At 39.4% G+C, this 12,582-nt stretch overlaps 1 protein-coding gene and 1 long non-coding RNA gene across 4 annotated transcripts in view; one reads left to right on the forward strand and one right to left on the reverse strand.

Moving 5' to 3' along the window:
* Positions 1-5,170, reverse strand: LOC134295315 (uncharacterized). The gene is made up of 2 exons (XR_010001857.1): positions 5,032-5,170; positions 1-1,040 (listed from the first exon to the last, which is right to left on the reverse strand). It is a non-coding gene; the product is annotated as an uncharacterized LOC134295315 (long non-coding RNA).
* sec22a (SEC22 homolog A, vesicle trafficking protein) overlaps positions 5,171-12,582 on the forward strand; it is a 24,425-nt gene continuing 17,013 nt past the window's right edge. Inside the window, exon 1 of one of the 3 annotated variants that reach the window (XM_003214873.4) lies at positions 5,171-5,296. The gene's annotated coding sequence lies outside the window, so the exon portion shown is untranslated. Of the gene's footprint in view, positions 5,297-5,394; positions 5,416-5,501; positions 5,668-12,582 lie in introns of those variants that run through there. The other 2 variants (XM_062967412.1, XM_062967410.1) reach the window with 2 other exon arrangements.

Here is a 12,582-nt window from a genome sequence, read left to right on the forward strand (position 1 = left end):
GAGCATTGAGCTGGTTTTAATTATACATGAATATGTTGTGTCAATTGTAATTATGTTGATGTTTTATTATGGTTGTGTTGTATGTTTCTGTGTTGATAATTGAATGTTTTACCTATGTTGGAAACTGCCCTGTGTCCCTTTGGGGCGATAGAGCGGTATACAAATAAAGTTTTATTATTTTATTATTATAGTGTCAGTAACCTCTCCTTCAAGCCCTTCTCCATCCCAAATAATGCTAACCATTACGTAACTTTTCAAATGCAACCCTTTAGCACAAACAAGTTTGATGGGCATAAGAAGGAGGCCAGAATGCTCCCTTCTGCTGTTCTTCCAGTGGCAGGGGAAAAACTCTTTTTATTCTTACAGACTTTTGAAACAAAAAGGGCTAAGCCTGCTGTCTTGTTTTTCATGCTTGGAACTGAAATGTTACTCCCATTCTCTTGTGACTTGCTCTTGTCCCATCAGTATCCAGGAAAGTAAAGCCAGCACCTGTTGAAGACCAGTTTCTCTCCAAAGTCAGCCTCAAAGTAATTGCTTCTACCCACAGTCTCAATTGCTAATACAGCCAGGCCCCATAGGCTAAATCAAAGATCAACCCAGTTACTAGATAAGTGAATATTTCAGTCTTATTAACGCAATCAGTAAAAATTCATAATTCCTTCTTTTCATTACATAAATTCTGTAATGTGGTCAAACACCAATTTGGATGGAATAATAAATTAAACAGGTCTCTTATGAAGGAAATCTAGAAAGAAGATAAGGAGCAATGGAATAGAAGTTTATATAATAGACAGGAATGCAGACTAGTTGCAATATCACTGAAAACATCAAACTCCTCTCATCACACTTCAGAGTCTTCAGGTAAACATAGTCTCATCAGGGAACTGGATAATTGGATATGGAGGATCCTTCTTCAAAGGTGTCAGTTCAAATCAAGTGCTGCTTCCTTATGACGGAGGAGTTACCAAAGTCTGAAGATTACCTGTTGGCCTTTGTGAGATGCATTCGGTGGTTGGACTCTACTCCCCAGAGACAACTGTCTGCACAAGAAAAAGGATAATTACTACACCAATTAATGCTTCTCAGGCTTCATTTCCAAAGATGAAGATATGAACCATTTAGATAATGTTTTAAGGAAAATTACTTTGGACATTTACAGACAAGCAAAGAGTCCCACTTGTCTAAGGTTTATATTAGACGTGAGGCATACGCAGCACTCTTCGTTGAAGTTAAACAGCTTCCACTTTCAGTTGGCTCTTCAATCAATATATTTTGCATTCTGTATGATAATGTCCAGAATGGTAAACTCATGCAGGAGTAAAGTAGGATTGCTGAATTTCGGACCAAAGATAGACGATGCCATTTTTGAATCTTTGCCATATCAGCAAGCAAAAACAAACCCACTGCAAGTAATTTTAAAGAAATATCTAGAATCTCCTAGAACAAGGTTTTAGTTCAGCATACTCTACTAATTTTATACTTCAGAGAGAGTGAAAACTGCAAGCCTATGTGTACAGTCTGAAATCAAACTGTTTATTGGTACCGTCTCAATTCCATTTCATCTTGCTTGCTTGATTGAGCCATATCTTACAAACATCACCCAGTAATATTTGAACACAGGTAGCAAAAGTAATTAGTATTGAATGTATGGTTTGGATTGTTGTTATTGCAATGTTTTTATGACCGTTTTTGGATATATATCACATTATAAGTATTGATGCAGATATCATAGTATTGCCCATTACTTTTGCAGTGTATGAAAGGCAATTCCCATCCTGAATCACTTTAACAATGGAGTGGGAATTGTGCAGTCTTCCAGATAGTGTTAAACTGAAATGCAAATAATTCCTCAGTATCATAGATACTGTCCTGAGGTGTTAGGAGTTGAAGTTAAGTCACATCTGAAATGTCACAGAATTCCCAATTGCTTGGATAAGAGGATTTATACAGTTTTTCCACCTTGAATGTTGACTATGAGTACATCTGTACTGTAGAATTAATGCAGCCTGACACCACTTTATCTTCCCATGGAATAATGGGATTTGTAGTTTGGTGAGAAACCAGTACTCTTGAGCAGAGAAGGCTAAAGATGCAGTAAAATTACAAAACACTGAGCCATGGCAGTTAAAGTGGTATCAAACTGCATTGATTCTACAGTGCAAATGCACCCTAAGGCCCCTTCTACATTGCCATATAAAATGTAGACTCATATAATCCAGTTCAAAACAGATAATGTGGATTATCTGCTTTGATCATCAGGTTTATAGAAGGGGCCTAAGACTGGGAAAGCATCCTCAAATGTGCTATACCTTTTTTACCTTTTTTGGAGATCACACTTTCATCTTCTTCATAGGCTACAGCTAACTAGTCTTTCTATGGTTAATCTATGCAAATGCTTTCATCACTTCGGGATTTGTATGTGGGATATTATAAAAGAAAGGGAGAGAAACTGTGAAGCAAGGTGCATCCTTGATTGATGGCACAATCCTTTTCTCCATGTTTACTTTGAAGGTTAACTCCCATTAAGTTTGATGGGCCTTAACTCTGTAATGCAGGAGTTGGCAACTGTGTGCCCCCCCCCCCCCAGATGGTGCTCAACTGCAGCTGACAGTGATACCCAATTTGAATGATGACTTTTCCTGCAAATGTATCTAGTGACCCTCAGTTTTAGCTCAAACTGCTAGCCTTTCCTTGAAGAAATGTCTACTTATTTGCAAATAAAGCCAGTTCTGCACAACACTGGATGATGACAAATGGAGCCAAAAAGCCACTTTGCCCCCTGAAGTTTTTTTAAAAAACATTTTTAACATGCTCCATGAAGAACTCAGACAGCCCACCAATCTGTTCTATAGTTGTACGGCCATGGATCTTAAATTAACTGTTTAGTATATTGCTGACACTCCCATACAGGGTTTGTGAGAATACGAGGTTCATCTCAATGGAAGAATGTATATGGGGATTGCAATTGTATGTTTGTTTTGTTCACATCTCAGTGGTATGGGTACATCCTTAATTTGCTATTAGAGCAATGCCCTCTTAAAGTGCGGGAAAGAAGAGAATAGGGGTGCATCTAGACTGTAGAACAAATGCTATTTGATACCGCTTTAATTGCCCTTGCTCAATGCATCCTCAGTTGTGAGGCCTGTTGGAAAATAGTCAAGTGGGGTTTATACGAGGGTTGAATGAAAAGTAATGGCTTCACCTTCGTTACTTGGTTTTGGATGGGAATATTTTAATAAACCAAACGCAGAAATAATCCTTAGAATGTGCTCTTTAACTACCACTGTTCACTTTTCCACATAATCACCAGACAATTGGATACATTTCTGCCAACAATTAACAAGTTTTCTGAAGCCGTCACGGAAGAAGTTGACACTGTTTCTGCAACCAGCGTCTCACAGTTCACTCAACGTCTTCATCAGAAGCATAATGATGTCCCCGCAGATCTTCTTTCATTATCGGGAACAGATGGAAGTCAGACGGTGCTAAATCTGGACTGTACGGAGGATGCCGTACAGTGGTGAGATCCAGTCTCTGAAATTCTGCTGTGGTGGCATGTGAAGTGTGTGGTCTGGCATTGTCATGCTGCAGGAAAACATTTCCCTTTTCCTTTCGAACCCTTGTTAGCTGTCATTTCAAAGTTTGCAGCATTGTGATGTAATGCTCTGAATTTATTGTTGTTCCACGTTCAAGGAAATCAACATGGATAACACCATCCGTATCCCAGAACACTGTTGCCATGATTTTTCCAGCAGAAGGCTGTGTCTTGAATTTCTTTTTCTGGGGCGAGTCTTTGTGTCAATATTCCATAGACTGACGCTTCGTCTCTGGGTCGTAATGGTGTACCCACGTTTTGTCTCTTGTCACAATTGAATGGAAAAAGGTGTTGCCTTCATTCTCGTAACGCGAGAGGAGTTCCTGGCAAATTTCAAGTCTGTGCACTTTCATTTCATGAGAGCCATGCGTGAGTTCGGGCCTTTTACCCTAGCACTCAAGACCTGGCTCTTTACTAGAGCTTTTAATCTATGTTAATTTTATTAATATTTGTATGTATGTATTTTTATCCTTTACAATTTTATCTTGTAAATCGCCTAGAGCATCGTGGATGGAGGGCGGTTAATAAGTAATTAAATGATGATGATGATGATGATGATTTCAGGCATCAGCATCCTGAGTACCCATCGTGCACAGATCTTCCAATAAACAAGCAAAGCAATAATGTGACCCACACGTTCTTGTGAGATGCCGATTGTGCTTTAAATTTCTCTCTGAGTGATACGACAATTGTTCAGAATCACTCTGTCAACCTTTTGTTTGTGAAACTCGGTGGTTGCTGTCACAGGACATCCAACTCTTTGTTTGTCATGGAAGTCAGATGTTCCCACGTCAACATCTTTAAACTTACTCGCCCAGTGACACACAGGACTCACATCAACACAATCCCTATAAACAGCTTGCATTCTCTGATGAATCTCCTTTGGGGTGACACCTTCTTCTGTCAAGAATTCAATGACTGCACGTTGCTTAAGTCGCATTGACCTACCGTCTACTCAGGGTTTCATACTTTGCACTTTAACAACACAACCGTTCAATGCTAAGGCTTCCCGCCAAAATGGAACTGTAGAGGAGAGTCTACAGAACAAGTCAGTACCTGCCGCATACCAGTACTGCCATCTGTTGAGGAGTTACAAAGGTGGAGGCATTACTTTTCATTCAACACTCGTATATCTGTGGAATGTCCAGGGTGGGAGAAAGAACTCTTGTCTGTCTGAGGCAAGTGTGAATGTTGCAATTGGCTTTGATTAATATTGAAAGGTTTTGCAGCTTCAAAGCCTGGCTGCTTCCTGCCTGGGGGAATTCTTTGTTGGGAGGTGTTAACTGGTCCTGATTGTTTCTTGTCTGGAATTCCCCTGTCTTCTGAGTGTTGTTTTTTTATTTATTGTCCTGATTTTATTTTTTATTTATAGTCAAACTGCATTGATTCTACACTGTGGCTGCCTGCACCCTTGGGCTGAGGTTCGCTTTCGTTACCTTTAACTCCAGAAGCAACTCCGGTGGCTCCTGACACGAAAAAACCAAAATCCCTTTATCTGCGCAGGGCGCCCTACAGCGCCCCTAGTGGAACGTTCTTGGCGGTGCCATTCCCCAAGGAGAACCTTCGGAACGCTCTCTCGGCGTAAGCTCCGTCAGCGCCACGTGACGCTCCTTCTCCCCTCCGTGCGTGTGACGTGTCAGGAACCCAGAACGCCCCGCGAGAGGCCTTGGCGAACTGATGCTGCCGCGCCGATGAGGAAAGGTGAGCCCACTGCCCTTCCCCCTCCTCTTCTGGCCCTTCCTGGTTGCCTGGCAACGGAGCCTGCCTCGGGGCCTTGCCTCGGGGCCTGGGCCCAGGTGCGCCCCAGGAGAGGCGGGCAGGTAGATAGCCATAGCGATGGATGGCCTCATCGCTGCTCCTAGGAGCTGGGGTGGTGATTGGAAATGAAGCCAGTATATTTCTATTGCAGAATGAATGATGCCATAGAGGCCTAATCAGTTACAAATCCCATCTGCAGTGGCAGTTTTATGTCAGGTGCCACGCACACACTGCTCGCCTCCTAGAAGTACTTCAGAAGTTCCTCTTGCCGTTTCGTGTCACTTCTGTACTGTTGAATCCTTCATCCTGCTAAGGTCTGTCTGTATATCTAGACAGAAAGAAAGAGAGCACGACCAAAAACAACACCCAGAATTATAAGTATTCTAAGATATATATAAAGTAGAGTCTCACTTATCCAAGCCTCGCTTATCCAAGTTTCTGGATTATCTAGGCCATTTTTGTAGTCAGTGTTTTCAATATATCGTGATATTTTGGTGCTAAATTCGTAAATCCAGTAATTACAACATAACATTACTGCGTATTGAACAGCTTTTTCTGTCAAATTTGTTGTAAAACTTGATATTTTGGTGCTTAATTTGTAAAATCATAATGTAAATTGATGTTTAATAGGTTCTTCTTAATCCCTCCTTATTATCCAACATTTTCACTTATCCAACGTTCTGCCGGCCCGTTTATGTTGGATAAGCGAGACTCTACTATATATATACTAGCTTGGGTACTCAGTGTTGCCCGGGTCATTTGAAAAAGTCAGTTTTTAACTTGTACAAAATGCATAAGGTTGTGGATTTACTACAACTGACATCATGCCAGGTTAATCCCCAGAAACTCCATCAGTACTTAAAGTTGGTTATGTTGGGCAAGCTTCCTCTGGATGCATCATCGGTAGGGTTCAGTGTGCTCTCTGGCTGTAGGGTAAACTACAACTCCCACTATGATGAGTCAGTCCCCTCAAACCCCTCCAGTAGGTTGAGTTAGTCATGGGGGTTCTGTGTACCAAGTTTGGTCCAGGTTGATCATCGGTGGAGGTCACAGTTTCTCTGGTTGTTGGTGAACCAGAAACTCCCAGAAAGGAAGCTCAGTTTTCCCCAAACCCCTCCAGAAATCAGATTTTGGCATTTCAGGTATATGTGCCACGTTTGGTCCAGATCTATCTGTGTGTGGGTTGACAGTGCTCTCTGGATGTAGGTGAACTACAACTCCTCCAAATCAAGGTGAATTTTGTTGGTCATGGAGCCTCTGTGTGCCAAGTTTGGTCCAATTCTTTATTTGGTGGAGTTCAGAGTGCTCATTGGTTGCAGCTGAACTATACATCCCAGTACCTACAACTCCAAAATGTCCAGGCCAATTCCCCTCAAAACCCACCAGTATTCAAATTTGGGTATATTGGGTATGCAGGCCAAGTTTGGTCCAGATCCATCATTGTTTGGGTTCATAGTGTGCTCTGGATGTAGGTGAACAACAACTCCTATAAATCCCTCCAAAGACGTCCAGTATTTTTTTGTTGGTTATATGGGTTCTGTGTGCCAAGTTAGTTCCACGTCCATTGTTGGTGGAGTTCACAGTGCTCTTAGATTGCAGGTTAACTATAAATCCCAGTACCTACAACTCCTTTAAATCATGGTGAATTCTCCCCAGAACTTTCTAGTTTGTTCAGTTGTTGATCAATTCATCTGTTTGCTGTGTGCCATAGAAAAGAATAGGCCATGCAAATTCCACACCAATGGAGAGAGCAAGGAACACTGTGATGCCTGTGGTGGAGGAAACACATAAAATCTAGAATGAAATTGTCCCTGTATGAAAGCCTTCACTTGGGTGGTGGGCAATATGAAGGACATTAGTAGGGCTCTTGGGTATGTTCATGACTCTCTCTATAACCTGCAATGTCACTGGAGGGAGGGCCATTGGTGTCTCCTGTATAGTGGGAGCTATAGCTGTTTGTAGAGGCAGGAGCTTGTCTGTGTAAGTGGAAATCTCAGCCACACACATACATACATATTTTCACTTTTATTATTTGGATAGGTGTGTGTGTATACATTATATCTTGTTTATTATATATATTCATTATATGTTCAGAAATGCAGCTTGTTGTTATGTATCAGTGTGGCCATAATCAGCCCAGACTACTTGCAACAGCGGGTCCCACAATACATGCCAATGAGAACCTTCAGATCTAGTGGGGAAAGCTGGTGTCAACTTAAGTTCTGTGATTCGCTCCGGCTAAATATTTCCAGAGAAAGATTTCCGTTTCGGAAGTGCCCCCTTTCCTTTGGAATGCCCTCCCAAGGGAAATTAGAGCAGTGCCCTCACTGTTGAAGTTTAGGAGGAGCCTTAAAACCTATCTTGCTAAGGAAGCCTTTGACTGAATTAAAGACTTAAAAAATTGAGGAAGAACCTGGACTGTATGATGTACTTAGGGGTGGTTTTATAATTTTCTTGTTTTATTATAATTTAATGTATGTTTTAGGACAGTTGACAGCAACTACTATTTGGTTTTACATTTTTAAATTGTTATTTTGCATGTTTTTATCCATTTAAGGGTTACTTGGGCCCTTAAGTGGGGAAAAGCAGGGTATAAATTTCCTAAATAAATAAATAAAGCAGGTTGCATTCTTTCCAGATTCTTAGAACTTTTTGTCCATCGCCTAATGTAAATATAAGTCAAAACTATTATCTCCAAAGCACAGAGCTTATTTGATAATCCATAGACAATCTTTACACATTAGGAGCCACTAGAGAGCTGGCTTATTAGAAGCCTCTTGTAATGTTTGTAATGATTGAGAAAGGTAGTCACTTTTATTATTGTAAGGCAGTTGTTGTTGTTTTTTTTAAAAAAGGATATTTCATTTCCACTGTAGACCTGTTTTGCTGCTTGCCTAGATAGCTGGGAAGAAGGGGATGTCCTATAGTTGGGAGAGCAGGCTGCCAGGGGCTGAAGAATCAAGTATGCAAAAGGATATTGGAGCAATATGGAGACTAACTAGAGAACAAAGTTGTAGTGTACGCTTTTGTAGATCAAGTCTGAATCTGAGGAAGTAGGCTTAGTGTGCAGCTACACTATTGAACTAATGTAGTTTGATATCATTTTGACTTCTTTGTTATATCCTGGATCTTTGCACTTGGAAGCAGCATACTTCTAAATACATCCTACAAGGCCCAGACATCACTGCGTTTGTTCTGGACAGCAGGGAATCACTTACTACCAACACACGTCCCTTCTTCCTCTGGGCATTGACAGTAGCTCTTCCCTCCAATATCACTTCCATAAGTTCAGAGGTGAGGGACTCTTATTCCTGTGCTTCTCCTCCTCAGAGACAGCACATGACCAAAAACAACCCAAACAATCCACCACCAAATAGTGCAGACGCACAATCGAAGTTGACCCCCAAAACACAAGCTCACTTTCTTCTCTCTCCTCAGAGACTGCAGAAGAACGGGGTATTGTGATCCTAGGACACATGTGTATATGTGTGTTTTGTCTGTCTGTGCAGACTCTTGTGGACAAAAATGAAGGGTATTGTGTTTTTTTTGTTCAGTACCAAGGCATTGCTATTAACATGTTTATAATTTGAGCACTGAATTGTTTTGGCATCATATACTGCTGCAGTAAATCTATTAGGTTTTTTTTTTTGAGAATTGAGTTTGTCACATTAAATTCAATCATAGTGGTTTGTATGATAATTTCATGTATTACCTCTTAATACTCTACATTTTAATTAAAATTGATACAATATCACGGGTGTTTGAAATTTCTGGTATTCTGTGCATGCTCAAACCTGAAGTGTTCCAAATTCCTAGCCTATTTTTGCTTTCATTATCTTTCCTCATGTCTTGCTTTTCATCATGCCCTGTTTTGAAATTTCCATCCCTCTTCTCTGATTGGCCAGGTGGTGGAGCCGGCTTGTGCTTTTCCTGGCCTCTGATTAGCTGGGAAGTGGGTCCAAGCCAACACGTTTCGTCCTGATTGGCAGAGGCACTGGTGACATAACCAGGATCTCCTCCCAGCTGGGCAGGGAAGCCTGGATGCAATTACAGTTTTGGTCTGGACCTTTGTCCTGTAGACTGTCCAAGATCTCCAGGAAGATACCTCGGGGCCATGACACAAATTTTGTTGCCTCAAATGTGCTTCCCTTCCACAGTGGCCGGATAAAACCAAGTGCTTCCTATCTCTGAACATTTTATACATTATTTGTTATTTATAAAATACCCTTTCTTATTTAAAAACAGATTAATAGCATTTCAGTACATTTCATTGCAAAAAATCGCTTTGAGATAATAATGTTTTGACTTAAGAACATGGTCATGGAACAAATTAAATTCTTAAGTCAAGGTATTACTGTATAATATTCTACTCTGCCAACATGTGCTGCCACTTACAACTAATTTTCCAATTTTTGGAGATTTGAGACCTTTTGGAAACAAACTCCACATATATAGTAATATTGTTCATATCTGCTAATTTTATAGTAATAACTTTATGTATAAATTATTGAGCTGAAACATCATATTTTGTGAATTAAAACTATGTCTTTTTTCTTTCAGTGATAGTTTTTTAACATCCCTTTGATTGCAATCCTAAACACATTTCTTTAGGTTAGACCCCACTGAAACCAATAGGATTTACTTTAAAATAAATATCTACACCTTTTCTTCATTTTATATCTAATTTCTTTGCCTTTATTTTTTGTTTTGGGTAGTTTATTTAATGTATTAGATAACATTTTGGTGATGATTTTTGGCAAATCTCTGAGTACAAATGATACTATATGGACATATGTATATCATTAAGTGTTTTTTTGTTTTGTAAATGGTAGACAAGTATTTACTCACATGTAGACCTTCTTCTATCCATATATGTAGCTTGCCGCTGCTTTAACAATTAGTCATGCTTCTCACAACCTTTTAGTGTTTGATTTTACTAGACATGCTGTTAACTGCCTCTTTGCAGTGTTATGTACATTATAAAAATGTCAGTAGTCACTGGATAGTAGACATTGAGGGAGGGTTTAAAATTACTCTTCTAAAAATCTTTATTTGTTTTGAGATGTGAAATCTCATAGGTGCTTTGGGGAATTTTCTGTTCTAACACAAATTACAGCTTTGGAGGAGTGATTTTTGTCAGGAAAAAGGTATGAGGGGCAAAGGTTAAACTTTTTCCAAGTCCTGATATTTATGAGGTGCAAGTTAAATCCAGCATTTATAAAAAAAAATCTGGTCTTTTCTCCCAACATGAGACCTAAGGCAAAGCAAGGTAAAATGCAGCTAGATAATGATGCTAATAACAAAATTATAAAGGTATTGGTAAATACGACTATTAAAATAATATAAAAGCATTTTAGAACATGAAAGAACATGTGGTCCATTTAAAGTACCCATCAGTTACAGTTGTTGAGTTCTTGACAAATGTGAGGCTTCAGTACGGATGTGGATTTCTGCTGGTTGCAGTGATGTCTGATGTTTCCTTCAGTGATGATTGCCTTCCCCATTTTTTAAAAAATGGCAATATTGCAGTGTGTGTATGTGTATATATAGGGCAGTCTGCATTACAGTGTATTTTTAATGCATAAGATGTGGGGAGGAAGATAACAGGGTAATCTTCTTAAATTATATCAATAACAGAGCAGGGAAGTTTCATCAACACACATGTTCTGTATCATGCAATGAGATATGGCCACTGTTTCATAAAAGCCGATAATGATATGAGATGGAACTATGGCTAAATGCAGCTTTGTGCTACTATCATCTTTTAATGCATGGAAAACAGCTTGCAGGTTTTAGAGAGGCTTATCTTTTGGAAGAGTGACTAATTTGCCTTTGCATAAATAGAAGTTCAGAGGAAATGCATGCTGTTTATCCAGGATTTAGGGAAGATTTTGTAAAATAAATCTAGTCCTGTGGAGCTCTAACCACTGTTAGTTTCCTGGTATTTGTCTTCTGCTTCCTTGATTCTAGAATACAGAAAATAATGAGATTCTGGATTGATTATGCAAGTAGGAGAAAGGTTTGAAAGCAGTAGAAATTGCATTATGCAAAAAGGCTGTCAGGATTATACTCTTTTTCCCTCCCTCATGAAAAATGAGTGATGATAAAACATTAATATTGATTAATGGAAATCAGAACAAGGGAAGACTTTTTGCACTGTCATGTGGGAGATAGTTACTTCTATACAGATTAATATTAAGGCAGAACGGTGGACTTTTTATTTTGGAATACTATTCTGTGCAGTGAGTAAGTGAAATGTTAGGACACATACTGGACATGTGTACCACAGGTCACCCTAAACTGGCATACATGCAGTTAAGCTGTTTTAGTCCCATCATCAAGACTGATTGAGTTCTTGTGTTGGAGCACGATATTACACTGCTTTTTTGCATAATTTAAACATCTGCCTCCTTGTCTGTGGTATTATTAATCTACTATAATGTATAGATTAAGGCTATCACAAACTGGGAGGCAGATGTTTAGTTTGGCAGACTTTAGAAATCATTTGGTGCTTAGGATATATATCATAGGTGCCTTTCATGTTGTGGGACTGCAACTCTGATCACGCTCTGTCAGGTGATAGGTTGGCAGATGTGGAGAGCATCAGTAGAGATAGTCTTTTTTCTCATGATAGTATACTAGTATCTGTTCGAAAGATATTCTGAATATATATTGCATGTCATAAGATCACCAGAATATAAAGGTTAGGCTTGTTATAGGAATTGCTAGATTCAATAGACCTCCTCTCCTTTACCATTCTCCACCAGTTCTCTGAATTAGAGATGGGTCACAAGCTTCTTTCAACCTACATTTAAAAGCCACTTTCTTCTCTCTGAGAGCAATCTGCTCTTTGGCAGCAACCCACTAGATAAGGAAAGGAAGAAGTGACAGAGAGAAAGAGTGAGCGGGTGAACACATGGATGAACCTGCCTACTATTCTCTATAGCTATGACCAGCATATGGCTCTCAACAAATTATCCCAATATATGTGTCCCATAGTAATAAAAAGATTGCCTAACTGTACTCTAAATATAAATCAAGTACTCAGTCCAGTTTAATTCTAGGATTCGTAACTTGAGATCATAAACACCACTGAAATATAAAATCCATATCTCTAAATAACCTATATTTAATTTTAACTCTGTAAGCTTTGGCATTAAATGGTTTTATATTCATAAGAAAAGGAAGCATATGAGAAACAAAAGTTATGAATATTAACATTTTGGTCT

This window comes from Anolis carolinensis, chromosome 1 (assembly GCF_035594765.1).
Source record: "Anolis carolinensis isolate JA03-04 chromosome 1, rAnoCar3.1.pri, whole genome shotgun sequence".
Lineage (NCBI taxonomy): Eukaryota > Metazoa > Chordata > Lepidosauria > Squamata > Dactyloidae > Anolis > Anolis carolinensis.